Source organism: Ailuropoda melanoleuca, chromosome 11 (genome assembly GCF_002007445.2).
Source record: "Ailuropoda melanoleuca isolate Jingjing chromosome 11, ASM200744v2, whole genome shotgun sequence".
NCBI lineage: Eukaryota > Metazoa > Chordata > Mammalia > Carnivora > Ursidae > Ailuropoda > Ailuropoda melanoleuca.
Window position 1 is genome coordinate 94856827 of NC_048228.1, and position 12790 is coordinate 94869616.

General features: G+C 38.2%; 1 protein-coding gene across 5 annotated transcripts in view; it reads left to right on the top strand.

Annotated features, from left to right (window-relative positions):
- KCNIP4 (potassium voltage-gated channel interacting protein 4) overlaps positions 1-12790 on the top strand; it is a 1152721-nt gene that overhangs the window by 1021996 nt on the left and 117935 nt on the right. The window lies entirely within an intron of this gene.

The window sequence follows — 12790 nt, forward strand, 5'->3', positions numbered from 1 at the left end:
GTCAACTGTTAGTAGATGTTAACCAGGTCTGCAAAATACCTCGACAGTAACATTAAGATTAGTGTTTGTTGAAATAACTGGGTGCCTAGCTTAGCCAAGTTGACACAGAAGACTAACCTTCACTCTCTCCACCTTCTCTTTCTTTCTAATTTTGTGACATTCTTGAGGAGTAGAAAGTAGGGGGTATCTAAAGGCAAGCTTTATTTATTTTATAATGATGCTCCATATAATTTATAATGAACATTTATAAATATCCTATGTTTACATTCTTTCTTTTTTTTAAAGATTTTATTTATTTATTTGAGACAGAGAGAGACTGAGAACAGAAAGAGAGGGTGAAGGAGACTCCCCGTTGAGCAGGGAGCCCTACACGGGACTCAATCTCAGGACCCTGGGATCATGACCTGAGCCGAAGGCAGACGCTTAATTGACTGAGCCACCCAGGTGCCCCTGTTTACATTCTTTCATACACAATTTTTTTCAAACATCAAACCACTGTTAGAGAAGGTGGTGCTCTTTGGCAGTGAAAAAACACGGTATGAAGAATCTGGCTAATGCAGTCTACGTGCAGGTCTCTAACCCATATCTTCACCAGCTCTTTTGATATTCTACCTCACCATCTTATAGCGACGATGGGCTCAGTGATGTAAGAAACGTGAATGCCCTGAAATTTCACTAGTCTCCACAACACAAACGGAGAAAATATAGAAAGTACCTCAAACAACCCAATACATCCAGTCAAAAGTCCTAGGATAAAACAGTACTTCAGTGGCATTGGTTAGACATAAGATATCATAATAATAAGATTTAATTAATTCACTTATTCATTCACCATAAATGTATTATATGTCAGTTCCTATGCCCATTAGGGGAGATATGGCAGTAAATAAAACAGCTTTAAAATGGTCCTATCCTACTAGAACATTCTGTGGGGAGAGGGGGCAGGGTAAAATTACTTTTATTAGTGACAATCTGATGGACAAAAAATTTAAGTTATGGTTGAGATCCATTGCTTCGATTTTTCCCACTCATTGCACACACCACACACACTATCTCACAAACAAAAACATAATGTGTCATCAGCAACCTAAAAGGCCATAATCCCAGAATAATGCCCCAGCCCCGATCATCCACAATATCGAAGCTGCAGACGTTTTTATTGCCACTATTTGTCAAAAAATGTTTGTTATTAGAGCCATTGCTCTCCTCCTTTCAAGTTGGAGTCAAAATAGCCAATTTACCAGATATTCACTGAAAACACAGTCATTTGTACACAGTAGACAGGTAAAATATAACTTTAAAATGGATTCCTATATTCACTTGGGAAGAACAAAATTGCCAGGCCCTATTAGCACACTTCCTGCACCAATCCCTGGTAAAGTCAGACCCCAAATAAATGGTCATGCAGGATGCAATGAAATTTTCAACTAAGTGTGAAGGAAAAGCCAGGATCTTTCTTGAAAAAATAGTAATAATAAAAGATAAAGTATCTTTTATTACTATTTTTTTCTACACGAGCAGAATTATTCTACATGAGCAGAATAATTCTAAAAACTGACATTTTTATGAAAATAGGATTTCATAAAATTGGCTGATATTGAACTGATGCTAGACTTGGCCAATGACCCCAAAAGTTCTGCAGATATAGCCCCCTTCCCCGCTAGCCACCCGCCACAAGAAAACCCAGCAGGTGGAAGTAGCTTACTTGGATAGGAAAACACATTAATTCCATTGCTGAATCAGAAGGGGATTATTCGTGGGTCCCTATCCATGATCTGGCCCTAAGCGGTCAGGCACAGGACTGAAAAAATGCTATGAGAACACAAGGCCTGGTTAGAGCCAGGTGCCCAGAGGGGCAGAGGACCTGAGGCCACCAGGAGGAAGAGCTTGTCTACCAAATGTCTGCATGAGGGACCACAGAGAACCCTGTGGTGAGGTTTAGTTTGATGGGGCTGGTTCTAGGCTTGAATGAGCTGTACCGTGGCTTAGCCGTGGCTGAGGGAATATTCTCCACCCCATCCCATGCACCTTCAAAGCTAAAGGGCCAAAACGTAGTTAATAAAGGGCCAGTACTCGTTCTAAATTCCATTCTCTTTTCCACGAAGCTAGGTGAGAAAGGGCTCTTCATTCCTCAGGGCAGGAATGTGAGATATATCAATATTATGCAAATACCAAAAGAAAAAATATTTCCTACAGAAAGACCAAAACTCTTGCTGAGTTATGGCATGCTTGGATTTCTAGTCAGAGACTTGAGAATCTGAAGAGGGCTTTGGAAGACGTGTAGCCTCACCTCACATCAGGTTCCCAGACAGACTCCTCTGTCATCACCAGGAACTGCTCTGCTCCACCAGAGAGATGCCCATGTGGTGGTTTCCAGCCTTAAAGAGCATTCGTCAGCGTGCTGGGCCCAGATCAGCCTCCTTTTTAACTTCCACGCTTGAGAGTAATCCGTAGCACCTGCCCCTTCCTCCACAGCACAGCCTTCCTCCTCCTTCCCCTCCCTCCCCTTCAGAGCTGGGAGGGCAGGTGGTTTATTCACCAAAGTCACTCCTCTTCATGGCAGTAAATTTAGAAGGCATTAAAAAAAAGATAGAAATCACACACACACACACACACACACACCACGACACACTCCTCATCCTACTCCCCTCCGTGAAGTACCTACAAATAGTAAGTAACCTCTTTTTCCATCAATGTGTGTGCATTAAAGACCACATCCATACCAAGTTTTTATCCTTTTCTTCCATTGCATACTTTCATACATATTAACCTTGCTATTAAAAATGTAAATGTCATTTTTAATGGCAGCATAGTATTACATTGAAAAGTGACAGTATACTGTATTTGACCACATTCTCCAGCTTCTGAGTATTTAGATTTTTCCTTCTTGCCCTTCTCATCCTATAATATAAATAGTACTGGGATAAACAACTCTGTGTATACATCTGTGTGTGCTTTTAGATTATTTTTCTCCCATATTTGGAATTATTAGATGAAAGTATTTAATTATGTGAATGCAAGCTTCCTCATATAGTTTAGAAAATTGTTTTTTGAGTTGGCCTCTTAAATATTTAAACACATCGTGCATATTACCTCTTGAGTTTTTGAGGATAATAGATTTATTATCCTCAATATTTGGAAATTATACACACTTTACAGTCATTTGTTAAATGTAGACTTGAAATATTGCTTCTTCTGTTTGTGCTTCAAATGAAAGCATTAAAAGAAGCAGCACGTGACAGTTTCTACATGAAACATTATTATAGACATTATTAAATTCTTAAAAATCAAACATATTACTCATCTTTGACAAAAGGAAAAATAACAAGCCCCAACCTTTTTGTGGTCAAGCACACATCTTGACTATGAGATTTGAGAGTGTCAGGAAAACATCAAATTCTAAGCACCTCAGATGGATGTTGGGGAACAACAAACATGGCAGATCTATGCAGTGTCCTCCAGTGGAATGGCAGGAAGAGACTTGATTCAAATGTCTTCTTCCTTTTTTTAAAAAAATTTTTTATTGATTGATTGATTTATTAATATTAATTTGTTATTATGTTATGTTAGTCACCATACAGTACATCCCCAATTTTTGATGTAAAGTTCCATGATTCATTACTTGCGTTTAACACCCAGTGCTCCATGCAATACGTGCCCTCCTTAATAACCATCACTGGCCTTTCCCAATCCCCCACACCCCTCCCCTCTGAAGTCCTCAGTTTGTTTCCCAGAGTCCATAGTCTCTCATGGTTCATTCCCCCTTCTGATTACCCCCTCCTTCCTTCTTCCCTTTCTTCTCCTACCGATCTTCCTACTTCTTATGTCTTCTTCCTGACACCAAAACACCCCAACAAGAATGAGAAATGGGATAGGGACTGAGGCTGGGGACACCTGGGCTGTGAACGAAGGATTAGCTTTTAACTTTTGGCCCCTGTGCCCTGTGTAGCCTATTGTGCACTGCTCTGTGAGCACCTGTCCCTAGATGCAGATAAGAGCACCAAGCAGGCATAGGAGGCTGGTCACCTTCACTCAGTCTCACTCCCTGACTTTCTTATATCACTCATTGGAAGCTGTCCACTTGCTGAAATTAAAAACCACTTCGTTTCACTTTATGCTTCCCATCCACGATCTTACTGGCCACTAAAATCTGGCCAATTTTCTCTCTGAAATATCTTTTAAATTTAGGGTTCTTGCTCAGACCCTAATTATCCCTTCCAAGAACTACAGAAAGAGGCAGATGGAGGCAGGGTGGGCTTTAATGTCATCCTGGCATGCATTTGAATTCTTATTGGCCGCCTACTAACAAAATGCCTGGAGTTATTTAATTAAATTATCTGGCCCCTTAGTTTCCTTATTTGGTCATTCATTCACATTATTTTTTTGAGAAACCATGTGTTGTCCACATGATTCTAGGCATTGATTGGCTTTATAGTGGAGGATTAAGACTTACTAGTTCACTGTCTTCATTGAATTTATGTGGGAAGAAAGATGATACACGTGAAAACAAAGACAATCTCAGAAGGTGGTGTGTATTATAAAGTAAGTAAACCAGTGGCAAAGTAATGGAAACTTAATGCAGGTGGAAAAGCTACTTGTCTGGATCAGGGAAATCATCATTGCTGAGGTTACTTTTGAGGCCCCAAACCAAGAGAAGGCCCACAGTATGAGGGTCTGGAGAGAAAGTTCCAAGGAAGAGGACACAGCAAGAGCAAAGGCTCTAAGGAGGGAGGGACCATAGCTTATTCATGGTGCAAAAAGAAAGACCCTTGGGATCATCAGACAAATGGGTGGCTGTGGGATTAAACAAGATAATTCATGCTAAGGACTTAGTACATGAAACATCACGAGTATGAATATATGACAAGTTCTTAACTCAGTTGAGAGTCCCAGTCAGTTTCTAAGGCAGGTGTATTATTTTCCCCTTATAATGGCTGCAAAAACTGAGGCACAGAGAAGTTAGACAATTTTTCCAATTAACAGATCTGGGATTGTGACTCCAGAGCCTTCTGTCTTCATCACTTCATCAGGCTCAGCTACACTGACCACCTCTGTTATTGATTGAGGAAGTCCCGTTAGGGTGTATAATTGTAGTTCTGTTTCGTATGTCGAATCACAAGTCTTCGAATTGGAAGGAAACTTTGGAAAGCTTTAGGTCTGGCACTCTGCATCCAGGATGGTAGGCCTTACATTGCCATTTCACAATTGGTACAACTGGGTCCTGACGGGTTGTAATGATTTGTGCAGAATCTACAATTAAGAAGTTGGAATAAACCCACACCCAAAATCCTCTTAGTCCGATGATACAGATGCACGTATTGAAGGACTGTAAGTTATAGGACTGTCATATCTGTAGCAGAACTCTTACTGGAAAAATTCAAGGAGAAAGTGAAGGGGAATGTCTATCTAAGCAAAAGTTCATCTTATTTTAAATGTTTTAAGTATTTAGCTTATAACAACAACAACAACAACAGTAGCCTATTATAAGGAATATAGCCTATTTTATATACGAGAAAACTGAGATCTATTGAAAGGAAAGGATTTCTCAAAATAGCAGAGCTATTTTAAAAATCTAGGATAAGAAACTAGACTCAAGTCCAATACTTTCCAACACTGAAATTCTGTGATTTGGTATCAGTCAGGGTCCTGGCAGGAAAAACAAGGCATGCTTAAATAGGGCCATCAACAGGAGTTTAATGAAAGGATTGTTTGCAAAGATATGAGCAGGGATTCTGGACCCAACAAGGCAAGTGAAGCACCCAAGGCTAGTAGGAGTGAAGTTATCATTTCTATACCCATTGTTACCAGAGAGGAAGAAAGCCAAAGCTATACCTATCAGAGAGGGTTTCGCAACAGGGATACTAGCCCTTGGAAGAGGAAAGCAGCCGCTACAACCCAACCTCCAGCCAGGAGGGATCTCAAAAAATAAATTCCATAACCTCTCTCTTCCTCCTCTCTGATCTGTTGGCGCTTCCCATTGGGCAGAGGGCAAGGAGTTGAGATAATATCCATAGAGGCCAGTCTCCTGGCCCTAGAACAGCGTGTAGAAGGATAGAGTGGCTCTGGAGATGTTTTCCAGCTTCTCTGTATCTTGGAAGCCAGGGGTTGGAGATCTACAGGACCAGTAACGATTCTTAGAGTCAGTCACACTGCCCTTCTTGGAAGATTTGTTCCCAGTTCCATGATAGGCTGACAACTGGCTGATAAATGTATGTTGATATTCAATAGATAATTTTCAGATTAAGGAATTTAACTAGCTTTTTCATGAATAGTTTAGTATCAAGAAATCCCTAGCTACTATACTGTAGGTGAACACGGATATTTTTCCTTTATAAATTCTGTCAAGTCTGTGGCTATATCTCTCTGTCTCCTTATTAGATAACTGAGTAATTCGCTATGTCTCTCTATGCCCCAAATACATTTTTATAAAGTAATCATTTTCCCTATTTATTCAAAGGACATTACGGTGACCAAAAGATTACTTACTAGCTAATAATCAGGAACTAATGCAAAAGATAAAATATTAAACACTTGATTTTATGTATATTTGTATTTATATACCTTTTTTAAAAAAAAGGTTTTATTTATTTATTTAACAGAGAGAGAGAGCACAAGCAGGGGGAGTGGGAGAGGGAGAAGCAGGCTCACCGCTGAGCAGGGAGCCCAATGTGGGGCTCAATACCAGGACCCTGGGATCATGACCTGAGCCGAAGGCAGACACTTAACTGACTGAGCAACCCAGGCATCCCACTATACATGTTTTTATTTAAATTTGTTTCATAATATCTTCCCAGTAAATATGAGCACCCCCATTCAATCAAAATAATTGATTCACTAAATGAAAGCTTCATTCCAGTGGCTTTTGTTGTTGATTTGAGCAAACACAGGAGAGTGAATATGACAAAATAATTGTGGGGCTAGGTGACTCCAAACCCGTCAGCATACAGCCTTGTATAATTGCAAAACATAATTTCCTAACTTTCACTTCAGATTTTTGGTATAAATACAGCATAACATTTCGGTGTGTTTTGTTTTGCCTGGTAGTGTATTGATCATGGAAAGTTCTAGATGTCTCTCTTGGAGGAGAAGCATCAGCACTTGGCTGTTGGAGGATTTGTTTTCAAAAAGTGGCTTAAACTGCTAACATGCTGCCAGTTAAAAATACAACAGTAATTCCAAGAAATTTTTAAAATGTTTAACCTTCTGAGAATTAAGCTCATGCTAACTCTTTAGTGACTTTAGGTAAAAGCTCTGACCTGGGTGTGTAGTCAGGAGAATCTTTGGAGGAACAGAAGTGTAACTCATGAAGGTTTGTGAACTTACTGTGTGATCAGAAAGCAAGGTCCTTTAAATTCATTATATGTATGAGCCCTAAAAATGTTATGTTCAAATACTCAGATGTTATTTTTATTTATTTAATAAGCATCTAGTACTTCTTATGTGGCTGGTACAGTTCTAAGTCCTTTGCACAGTTTAACTCATTATGTATTAAAATAGTTCTATAAGATAGACTTCCTTTATTATTCCCATTTTACGGAATAGGAAAATGAGGACTGAGAATCATATTGTCAGTAAGAGGTGTGGGGGTGGGGGAAAGAGGTTGACCCAGAAGCTGAGCTTCAGGGTCTGTACTTCGTTGGTTTTAGAGGTTTTTTTCCCACTTACCTGCTTGGCATAGGACAAGCCTTATGCAACCCATATTGTCCAGAGAGATGGTGGTAGCCTCTTGAATGAGTTGTTTCCCCCTTTCTGAACCTAAGTCTCACCATCTACAAATGAGAAGCCCAGACTGTGTCTCAAATTCTCCTTCCAGATCTAGCATTGCAGGAATCAATGAGACGGCATGCTTATCCCTGGCTATGGCAAATGGCAGATGTTTCAAAGCTAGCATAAAATTTCCTCCTTTTGTGGCTCTTCACTACCCATGGAAAGCAGGAAATGGGAAAAGTTAGAACTTCAACACAACCCAAGTTGCATAGCAGTTGGCACTACCATTTACTTGCCATAAACTACGTGTTTTACTGATTTGGATACTTGTCCCTGTCTTTTTAATGGCCTTTCATAGTTTTTAAAATTCTTTATCCTGATTATCTCATTTAATCCTCATAAAACTCCTGGGAGAATGACAGATAACAAGGGTTATATTCTCCATTTAGCAAACTAAAAAATGGAGAGATTAGTGGCTTGTCCAAAGCCACATAAATATTTAGTGACAAAGGGAAAGAGGAGCACTCTTTTTCCTGGTCCATCATATATTTACCAAGAATTTTCATTAAACCAGGAATGAGTCTGAGTATAAGAAAGAGAGAGACAGGAGTCCCAGGACAGCTGTCTCCTGTTGGCAGATTTAGTGGATTTCATTTCAACATGGCAGACATTTATGGAGCACTAATTATTTTTAAAAGTAATAGCTCCAGGAGCAAGGGAACACATAAATCACTTCCTCTGAAGGCTGACATTGTACTGAAGTAAACAAGTATGTATAGACATCACTCAGATGCAATGAATGCAGGTAAACACTGTGAGAGACAATACGAGACAAGTGTTAGTGATAAGAAGTTAAGGGTGATAACTCTGACTAGCCTATTTGGTTCGAATTCTGGTTCTGTGACCAACTAACTAGCTATAGAAAACTTGGATGAGTTGTTTACCCTTTCTGAACTTCAATTTCTTCATCTGAAAGGTGGAAATAATAATAGTAAATATTCCGTGTGCTTGCTCAAAGGAGTAAATAAGTATGTGAACTGTTAACAACAGTGGCCAATGAATGTTGGCTGCCGATGCTGTTATTCTACGGGGACAATGATGATCACAACTAGTCTAGCCACACAGAGAAGGGGTTGAATCCCACCTAAGTGCATTTCACAAACAGGTAATGTTTCTTCGGGCCCTTTGGAAAAACATCATTTCACTAGGAGAAATAGCCGGAAGAAAGTTCTAGGTAATTGAAAAGATAAAGCTTAAGACAGTCAGGACTGAGAAGTAGGGAAGAGAATCTACCAGAAGAGGTGAGCTGGGACCAGAGTCTGAAGGTTCTTAGTACCAACACAAGGCTGGACTTTACCAATAAAACGAGGCAATAAGGAATCACCCAAACCTCTTATTTATTTATTTTTTTATTTCAGCTTTATGGAGTTATGGTTGACACATAAAATTGTAAGATATTGAAAATGTAAGATAATGAAAATGATAGTTGTATAGTTGTGAAAGGACTCCCCTCATTTAGTTAATTAACACATACATCACCTAACATATATATCGTTCTTCTTTGTTTGTTTGATTTTGCTTTTGGAAGAACTCTCTTAGGAAACATCAGTTGCACAATAAGTGTTATTAAAAATAGTCACCATATTTTACATTAGATGTTCAAACACTATTCATCTTCTAGCTGAAAGTTTGTACCCTCTGACCAAACTCTCCCTGTTTTCTCCACTGCCAAACCCTGCTGGAAACTGCTTTTCTACTCTCTGTTTCTGTAATTTTGACTTTATGTTTTTTAGATTTCATATATAAGTGATATCATAAAGTATTTGTCTTTCTCTGTCTGGCTTATCTTACTTAGCATAATGCTCATGTGCTATCACAAATGGCAGGATTTCTTTATTTTCCATGGCTGAATAATATTGCTATATCTTTATACCACATCTTCTTTATCCATTCAGCCACTGATGGCTGCTCAGCTTGTTTCCATTTCTTGGCTATTGTAAATAATGCTGCAATAAATCTGGAGGTTCAGATATTGCTTCAATATCCTGTTTGCATCATTTTTTTGATAGATACCCAGCAGTGGGATTGCTGTATCAAAATGAAAGTGACTCTTTTTCTTGATTGGGTTTTCATATGTCTAGAGCCAGCCAATAGTCAAGGGAGTTGAACACAAATCCAACTTTAGAAGGGTTGATGGTGAACTTGAAGCCAGTGAAAAAACTGACAAAGGATCAAGAGGAACATTTGAAGGCAAGATACAGAGTATAAAAACAATCAGCAAAAACTAGTTGGGAATCGGTTTCAAGTCAAGGAACCAACAAAGACTCAGAGTGAGAAAATGATGCAAAAATAAATTTTAAAAAATCAGAAAGCAAGTAAATTGTTGAGGGAGAAAAAAAAAACAAGAGGAAAATCAGTTGGGAAACTGTTTAAAAAGGCTATGTGACAAACAATTTCAACAGTTAACTCTTATTGAGAACAACATTATTCTAAGTCAAAAGAATTATTGCAAGTATTTACTGCAAACCAGTGAGGAAGGCAAAATTATAATCCCCACTTAGATGAGAGACTAAGCAAGGAAATTAAAATCACTAACCCAAGATCTCCCACTTACTAACTGTTAAAGCAGAGCTTTGATCTTGAACAGCATATTGCCAGAGCTTTAAGACTTCACCAATTGACTTCTCTGCCTACAAAAGAAAACAGAGGCCTAAATATAAGTCAATAGTGATAGAAGGTGATGTTCATGGATTGGAAGAATTAATATTGTTAAAATGCCCATATTACCCAAAGCAATCTAGAGATTCAATGTAATACTTATCAAAACATCAACAGCATTTTTCATAAAACTACAGCAAATAATCCTAAAATTTGTATGGAACCACAAAAGACCCTGAATAGCCAAAGAAATCTTGAGACAAAAAAAAAAAAAAAAAAGCTGGAGGTATCACAGTTCTAGATTTCAAGATACACTACAAAGCTATAGTAATCAAAAGAGTATGGTACTAACACAAAAATAGATATATAGGTCAACGGAACAGAATAGAGAGCCCAGAATAGAGAGCCTATGGCTGATGCTCTGACAGCAGCCATCGTAACATTTTTCTAGATCTGTCTCCTTAAGCAAGAGAAACAAAAGCAAAAATAAATTATTGGGACCACAACAAAATAAAAAAGCTTCTGCACAGTGAAAGAAGCCATCAACAAAACAAAAAGCCAACCTACTGAATGAGAGAAGATATTTGCAAATGATATATCCAATAATGGGTTAATATCCAAAATATATAAAGAACTTATACAACTCAACACCAAAAAAACCAAACAATCCAATTAAAAAATGGGCAGAGGACCAGAATAGACATTTTTCCAAAGAATACAGACAGATGACCAACAGACATGAAAAGATTCTTAAAATCACTAATCATCAGGGAAATGCAAATCAAAACCACAATAATATGTCACCTTCCACCTGTTAGAATGGCTAAAATCAAAAAGACAAGAAATTACATGTGTTGGCAAGGATGTGGAGAGAAAGGAACCCTTGTACACTATTGATGGGAATGTAAATTGGTACAGCCACTGTGTAAAACAGTATGGAGATTACTCAAAAAATTAAATATAGAAATACCATACGATTCAATAATTTCACTACTGGATATTTACTCAAAGGAAAAAACCCACTATTTCAAAAAGATATATGCACCCCTATGTTCACTGCAGGATTATTTACAATAGCCAAGATATGGAAGCAACCTGAGTCCACTGATAGATGTGTATATATATATATATATATATATATATGTAGATAGATAGATTTATATATATATACACACACATATATATATATATATCCCACTGTGCATGCGTGTGTGTGTGTGTGTGTGTATAATGCAGTCATAAGAAAGAATGAAATCATGTCGTTTGCAACAACATGGATGGACCTAGAGGGTATAATGCTAAGTGAAATAAGTTGGATAGAGAAAGACAAATACTATATGTTTTCACTTGTGTGGAATCTAAAACAAATACTAATTCAAAGGGAAATATGCACCCCAATGTTTATAAAAACATTATCTACAATAGCCGAATTATGGAAACTTCACAAATGTCCATCAACTGATGAACAGATAAAGAAGAAGTGGTGTACACACACACACACACACACACAGTGGAATCTTATTCAGCCATTAAAAAGAATGGAATCGTCATTTGCAACAACATGGATGGAGCTCAGATTATTAGGCTAAACAAAACAAGTCAGTCCAAGAAAGACAAATACCATATGATTTCACTCATATGTGGAATTTAAGAAACAAAACAAGCAATCATAAAGGAAAAAAAGAGAGAGGAAGACAAACCAAGAAATAGACATTTAACTACCGAGAACAAACTGATGTTTACCAGAGGGGAGGTGAGTGGGGAATGGGCTAAATAGGTGATGGGGATTAAGGAGGGCACTTGTGATGAGCACCAGGTGTTGTACGGAAGTGTTGAATCACCATATTGTACATCTGAAACTAATATTACACTGAAAATTAACTAACTGGAATTTGTAAATATTTTAAAAAACAAGTGACTAAACAAACAAACAAAAAGCAGAATCAGACCTGTAAATATAGAGAACAAACTGATGATCGCCAGAGTGGAGGGAGGGGAGAGGATGGGCAAAATGGGTTCAGGGGAATGGGGGACACAGGCTTCCAGTTATGAAATTATGGAATGAATAAGTCACAGAAGTAAGAGGCACAGCATAGGGAATATAGTCAATGACATCGTAATAGCATTTATGGTGACAGATGGTAGCTACACTTGAGTTGAGCACAGCAGCATAACGTGTGAACTTGTCAGATCACTGTGCTCTCTACTCCCGAAACTAACGTAACACTATGTGTCTACTCCACTCAAATAAAAAAATAATAATAATAAAAATCAGTGGTGGAAGGGAGGATAGATTTGGAACACCTGGTGAAGATTCAACTGGACACACTAGGAAATAGTTGGTAGTATTGAATTAAGATAGAAAAGGCACAAAGTGATTCTACCAAAAAGATAATGGTGGCATTAAGTAAGATAAGGAACAGAA